The sequence below is a fragment of the Rhineura floridana genome, chromosome 7 (assembly GCF_030035675.1).
Source record: "Rhineura floridana isolate rRhiFlo1 chromosome 7, rRhiFlo1.hap2, whole genome shotgun sequence".
Classification (NCBI taxonomy): Eukaryota; Metazoa; Chordata; class Lepidosauria; order Squamata; family Rhineuridae; genus Rhineura; species Rhineura floridana.
In genome coordinates this window covers 125,078,571-125,085,472 of record NC_084486.1, presented here as the reverse complement: position 1 = coordinate 125,085,472, position 6,902 = coordinate 125,078,571, and the positions used below count along the sequence as shown (strand labels likewise).

General features: G+C 42.8%; 1 pseudogene; it reads left to right on the top strand.

Moving 5' to 3' along the window:
• The first annotated feature begins 958 nt into the window (after positions 1 to 958).
• LOC133389751 (5S ribosomal RNA) lies at positions 959 to 1,077 on the top strand (annotated as a pseudogene).
• The last annotated feature ends 5,825 nt before the right edge of the window (positions 1,078 to 6,902 follow it).

The following is a 6,902-nucleotide window of genomic DNA, read 5'->3' as shown; positions in this document are numbered from 1 at the left end:
GACCTTGCCCCATACTTTGACCTTCATCTTCTGCAGTTTAAAAAATGCCTAGCTGATTTTTAATTAATTTTAAAATTTTAACATTGAAATCTATTATAATGTCAGGCATGCTCAGTAAGAACCAACTGTCAGTGTTCTAAAAGCCAGACTCACAGCTGCAGGGCTTGGCTAATCAGGTGGCCACACCCACACTAGACCTTTATTTCACTTTAGACAGTCATGGCTTCCCCCAAAGTATCCTGGGAAGTGTAGTTTGTGAAGGGTGCTGACAGTTGTTAGGAGACTCCTATTCCCCTGAGACAGCTCCAGTGGCCAGAGTGGTTTAACAGTCAGCCCCTCTTCTGGGGATTGTAGCTCTTTCACGATGTGGTGCTGGTGAAGTCTACTAATTACCAGTTAGAGGAGGCCTTCTCCATGACCTAGAGGCTGAGCCCATGATTTTGATAATACAGTGCTCTTTTTGATGGTGATGCCAGCACTGAAGAAATAAAGTCACCTGCATACCCACAATCTTCAGGTGGTCTGTAGAGAACAAGTGTGAGAACAACTCCTTTAAATACTCTGATCAAGCAAAAGGAATGGGAGGTCTGACTGCTCCAACTATTCTTCCTCCAATCCTTTTTTTCAACCCATCTGCACTAGTAAGTTTTGCCTTACTGCTGGCACAGGAGGGGCAAACAACAGGACCAGGAGAGGAATGAGAGGGGGCAATTCTCCTAATGAATTGGTGCATTTAGAGCTTGTTCATTCTAGGGGTGTTCCATGATTACTTTCAGTGAGTGTGCAATCTGCAAACCTGTGTACACAAATAGTTGAACTGTACACTAGTACAGTTGTTCACATGTAATGCTCAATCATGCAGTCTATTTACCTCTGCACACAATAGTTGAGCTGCACACAAATGAACAAGTGTACACTCTTTCACACCAACATTTGTCCACAGGTAGAGACAGCTTGTGCCTACATCTATACTACCCTGAACATGCTTGATCTCATCTGATCTCGAAAGCTAAGCATGGTCAGGCCTGGTTAGTACTTGGATGGGAGACCACCTGGAAATAGCAGGTGCTGTAGGCTTAGAGGAAGGCAATGGTAAACCACCTCTGAATACCTCTTACCATGAAAACCCTATGAATATATCCAAAAAAGATTCATAGGGTCGCCATAAGTCGTAATTGACTTGAGGACATATAACAACAACAAGAAGAGATAGCTTGTACCTCTGTTCATTGTAATGTATGGACAAGCCTTCTCTGGATGGCAACCTGGCAATGCCATTTTAAAATCTGTTTTTATGATGTTTTAAAGTGTTTTTAGTGCTTTTGTTTGCTGCCCTGGGCTCCTGCTGGGAGGAAGGGCGGGATATAAATCAAATAATAAATAAATAAATAAATAAATAAACATTGTTGTTGTTGCTACTGTTGCTGTATCATTAGAGGTGAAAAGAATATACGGCCAGACATGTTGGGATGCTTTCATGCATGCATTTGTCTTTCTAAACCATATACATCAATCAAACACCAATGAAAGTCAGACTGGAGGAAGGTGTCATGTTGTACAGAAATGAAGCCAAGAGCAGGAGCTAGAGGGCAGGAATAATTGGAGCCTTTCAAACTGAAAAGATATAACTGCTAATTAGAACACCACTGGGATGAACATTACGCTTTGTAGATGTTTAATGGAAATAGTTAAGTGATGACACTGCAAGCAAGATTTCTAAATACCTACCCGATAAATGGAATACACTTACGGGAGCAGTAGCCACTAAGCAATTAACTCATACTGTTTATTGCTCTTTGTTTCATTATTCTCTGTTCTAGCAGATGCTGCAGTTCAACATGTGTCCTACTATATTTTATTAGAGACTGTTTGCAGGGCAATAATCAAGAGTACTGCAACAATTCCAAAAACACATATTTAGCACCAGTACAAGCTCTGCATTTGCAGAACACAGTAACCATGTGAGGCAAAAGACACGTGCATGCTATCTGTTTCTGGACTGGAATACTTTGGGACCACAGATGGAGGATCACATTTATGAATATTCTCTTGCCTTAGCAGGGGGTGGGAGACCTTGCATACACAAAACTAATCAGTCAGGGTGATGGTCCTAGTATAGCCTTCTCCAAGGCACACTACTTTTATATGTATAATGTGTGTTTTGAAAAAGTAGTCCATAAGTTTTGTCATCCTTTGAATCTGGGGAGAGCACTGTTGCACTCAGGTCCTACTGTGGACTTCTTCCAGGCGTCTAGTTGGCCACTATAACAGCAAGATGCTGGACTAGATGGCCTGATCCAGCAGGGCTTTTCTTATGTTCTCTTGGCAACTCCAAAGGAACAATCCTGAGATTTGGACAGAAGTTCCTGGCAACTTGAAGATCACTGGTGGAAGACTGTTTTTAACTGTGCCTTATTTTTTTTTACTGTTTTTAGAATGTTTTAATTGAGTTTTAGAATGTTTAGAATATTTTTAATTGTACTTGTTTTAAAAATGTTTTACTTGTGATTTTAGAATGCTTCCCCCCCTTGTTAAATTGTTTGGTTTTTATGTTTGCCACCTTGGGCTCCTTTGGGAGGAAAGTTAGGATATAAATTCAATAAATACATAATAATAAATAACAATTGTACAGACAACCATTTTTATCACAAATCATACTAAACATTTTACAAGTCACAGTTAATGGTGTGAAGAAGTAGGCTAAATCGTATGCGCATTAGTTGCTGGGAAGGACTAGCCTCAGAGGGAGGCAATGGTAAACCCCCTCTGAATACTGCTCACCGTGAAAACCCTATTCATAGGGTCGCCATAAGTCGAGATCGACTTGAAGGCAGTCCATTTCCATTTCATATGTCATTAAGTGGGGACAAATAGATCCACATGCTAGACGGTCAATTTCTAGTGGTAGCATTCATTTGATGCCGCATCACCCATGGAAGGCCCACAATGGAGGCAAAGCATTCCTATTGATCATGTTGCCAGAAGGGCACCAGACATACAAAAACCTATTGCACTTTGCAAAGGGCTTTTTCTACATGTAAACGACATTGTTTTAAATGGGATTTATGCAGAAATGCTAAGTGTGAGAACCAAACTATACAATGCAGGAGATCAATAATCAGATTTCTCGACGCCTTCTTTTTACTTAAAAGGAGCCATGCAAGAACTAAACTGGAGAGGGGTTAATCATTTCCCCCTACACCATCCATCTCTTCAAGGAGGAAGAATACAGAAACATCTGCCTATAGTGGGTCAGATCGTTGGTCTATCTAAGAAAGTATTGTCTACACTGACTGGCACCAGTTCTCCAGCAACCCTATCTGGAGCTCAGTGGCGGATGATATGGTGGGGGCAGAGGCACTTACCTAACCTCCCAGCAGGTGAGTTGCTTACTGGGAGGGAGAGGGTCAAAGTGGTGGCAAGGTTGGTGTGGTCAGAAACATCAGGTGTTCTGTAGTGTTATCAGGGTTTCCGCAGGGTAGTAGTTATTCACATTTGCCTACCATGCAAAAGGCCCTCAGTTTGAAACCAGGCGGAAGCAAATACATTGTTTGGGAGAAGGGCCATAGCTCAGTGTTAGAGCATCTGCCTTGCATAGGGTTCCCATATTCCAGTTCCACAAATCTGGGCAGGCTACTTTGCATATTATGCAAATTATTTGGTAATTGTGCAAATTAAGCATTAAAGGTTGCATTGCCCAGTTGTTTTGTTTTTGTGCCTAGCAATTAACACCAAAAACTGGGAGGATGTGAGGATTCTTTTTTTAAAAAAAAACAACCAAAACCTTACCTTGAATACCTAGACTCTAGTTTCCAACACTAAGAAATATTTATTTATTAAGAGGAGTTATATCCTGCCCTTCCACTATTAAAAACAGAGCTCAGGGCAGCTTGCAAACATAATAAAAATAATAAAAATACATAATGTAAAAACATAATAAAAACACAAAATAGAAACAAACATAAAACAAGTCAATGAAGCAGTATAAAAATCCAGTATAAAACAAAAAGCCAGCAATGCATCAATTAAAAGCAAAATTATGACTGAGAGGTTGCCTCTACCAACAATTAGGAAATGTGAAATGAGCACACCACTACAAATTGTAATGCAGATAGAAATTAGGATTTCAGAATTATCAGTTCAGTCAATCATCTTATCTAAAGACAGTAGTGTCTGAGCATCTGAGAAGTGTCTTTAGTACACTGATTCTCACATACCAAATCAGGGAGAGGGGAAACGCAGCCTTCTATGATAAAGACTGGGACTTGGTGGAGACTTGAGTGCTGGCATGTCTTTTAAAAATGCAGTGAAATCTAGAGACCTGGCAAGCATCCATCCACCCCTGGGGAGGAAATGAAGTAGGGTGATCTTTGGTGAGGAGATGCTTCCCAATCATTGTGAAGAATTATATGTATTAAAAATACTTTTTAGCCATTTCTGAATTGCCGAACAGAGGCTCTGCCAGGCAACAGGGTGAGTGAGGCTGCATTCCAATGCAACCTTATTTGGGAGTAAGCACAACCTTATCTGAGAGTAAGCTGGCAGGCCAGCTCCAGACACTCTTGGATGAGACCAATTATCTGGATCCATTGCAGTTGGGTTTCAGGCCTGGTTCTGGCACAGAAACAGCCTTGGTCGCCCTGTATGATGACCTCTGTTGGGAGAGAGACAGGGGGAGTGTGACTCTGTTGATTCTCCTTGATCTCTTAGCAGCTTTCAATACCATCGACCATGGTATCCTTCTGGGAAGACTGGCTGAGTTGGGAGTGGGAGGGACTGCATCACAGTGGTTCCGCTCCTACTTGGTGGGTAGGCTCCAGAAGGTGGTGCTTGGGAAACATTGCTCGGCACCCTGGACTCTCCAGGATGGGGTTCCGCAGGGGTCAGTTCTGTCCCCCATGCTGTTCAACATCTACATGAAACCGTTGGGTGCAGTCATCCAGAGCTTTGGAGTGCATTGCCATCAGTATGCTGATGACACACAGCTCTGTTTCTCCTTTTCATCTTCTTCAGGTGAGGCTGTCAATGTGCTGAACCAGTGCCTGGCTGAGACAATAGACTGGATGAGGGCTAATAAACTGGGGCTCAATCCAGACAAGACTGAGATGCTGCTTCTGACCGGATGGTGAATGTTCAACCTATCCTGGATGGGGTCGCACTCACCCTGAAGGAACAGGTTCGTAGCTTGGGGGTTCTCCTAGAACCATCTCTGTCACTTGAGGCTCAGGTAGCCTTGGTGGCACAGAGTGCCTTCTACCAACTTCAGTTGGTGGCCCAGCTACGTCCCTATCTGGACAGGGATAACCTGGCTTCAGTTGTCCATGCTCTGGTAACCTCCAAGTTAGATTACTGCAATGCACTCTATGCGGGGCTGCCTTTGAAGATGGTTTGGAAGCTGCAGCTTGTGCAAAATGCAGCGGCTAGATTGCTAACAGGGACCAGACTGTTCAAACATATAAAACCGATTCTGGCCTGCTTGCACTGGCTGCCTGTATGTTTCCGAGCTCGATTCAAGGTGCTGGTTTTAACCTATAAAGCCTTACATAGCTTGGGACCACAATACCTGATGAAACGCCTCTCCCGACATGAACCCACCCGTACACTACACTCCACATCCAAGGCCTTCCTGCGGGTGCCTACTGCGACGGAAGCTTCTGGCAACAAGGGAGAGGGCCTTCTCAGTGGTGGCCCCCAAATTATGGAATAATCTCGCTGATGAGGTGCACGTGGCGCCAACACTGTTATCTTTTCAGTGCCAGGTCAAGACTTTCCTCTTCTCCCAGGCATTTTAGCATGTATTTTTAAATTGTTTTTTAAAAAAATTAAATTGTGTTTTTAAATTGTTTTTTGTGTTTTAAAATTTGTATATTTGTTTTTAATGTTTTTAATTGCTGTAAACTGCCCAGAGAGCTTCAGCTATGGGGCGGTATATAATGTAATAAATTAATTAATTAATTAACAGGGTGGGGGCAGTGCTGAAAATGCAAAAACTAATATCTCAGCCTTTTCTATAGAGAGGTTTGCTTTTATATCTTGCATTTGTTCATGGGAGGGAGTGTTTGGTGGAATCAACCCCCTTTATTCCATGATGGCAGGCAAACACATTCACCAATTAAGACACATACCCTGAGACACAGAGGTAATTGAGATGAAAGCTGCTTCTCCTTGCTGACTCAACCAGAAAGTCTATGGATAAGAGATGGAGCTGCACATGTAGATTACGTGAGCATGTGCAGTTTTCTAAACTGTCTAGATTCTGCATATACATCAGGCATACAACCTAAAATTCTTGATTTTCCCAGGACACCTGTGGCATCTTTAATTGGCTAATTGTCTGACTCAGCATAAAGAAGATTGCTACGTTCCTATGACGCAAATGCACCAGTGAAGCCAATCCCACACTCCTGGTGGTGTGTTTGCACTGTCACCCTCCCTGCCACCTCAGTCCTCTTCCTTCCTTCTGGTAAGCAGCAAACAATTCACCTGACAGGTCAGGTAAGTGCTTCCACCCCACCATGCCATCAGCTACTGCTGGAGGTGCCAGGGATTAAAACCTAAGACTTTTTGGAAGTAAAGTATGTGCTCTACCACTGAGATATAGCCGCTGCTCAAGTATCTTCAACATATATTTATATGTTTTATCTATCATGGCTTATTGCCCCTGATATTCTCCATGTATTTGTCCTGTCCAGGGGTCAGGAACATTTTTCAGTCAAAGTGCCATATTCCTCATAGGCAACCTTCTGGAGGCTCCATCCCAGTGGTAGACAGGGCCAGAGAGCCTGTACTTAGTACAGTAAATTACATTCCAGCCATGCAACAGCAAGCATTTTCTTCTATACCCCTGCACATGCCTCTTCAACCTCCACCTAGACACACAAGAGGCATTTATGAGGAGCTGA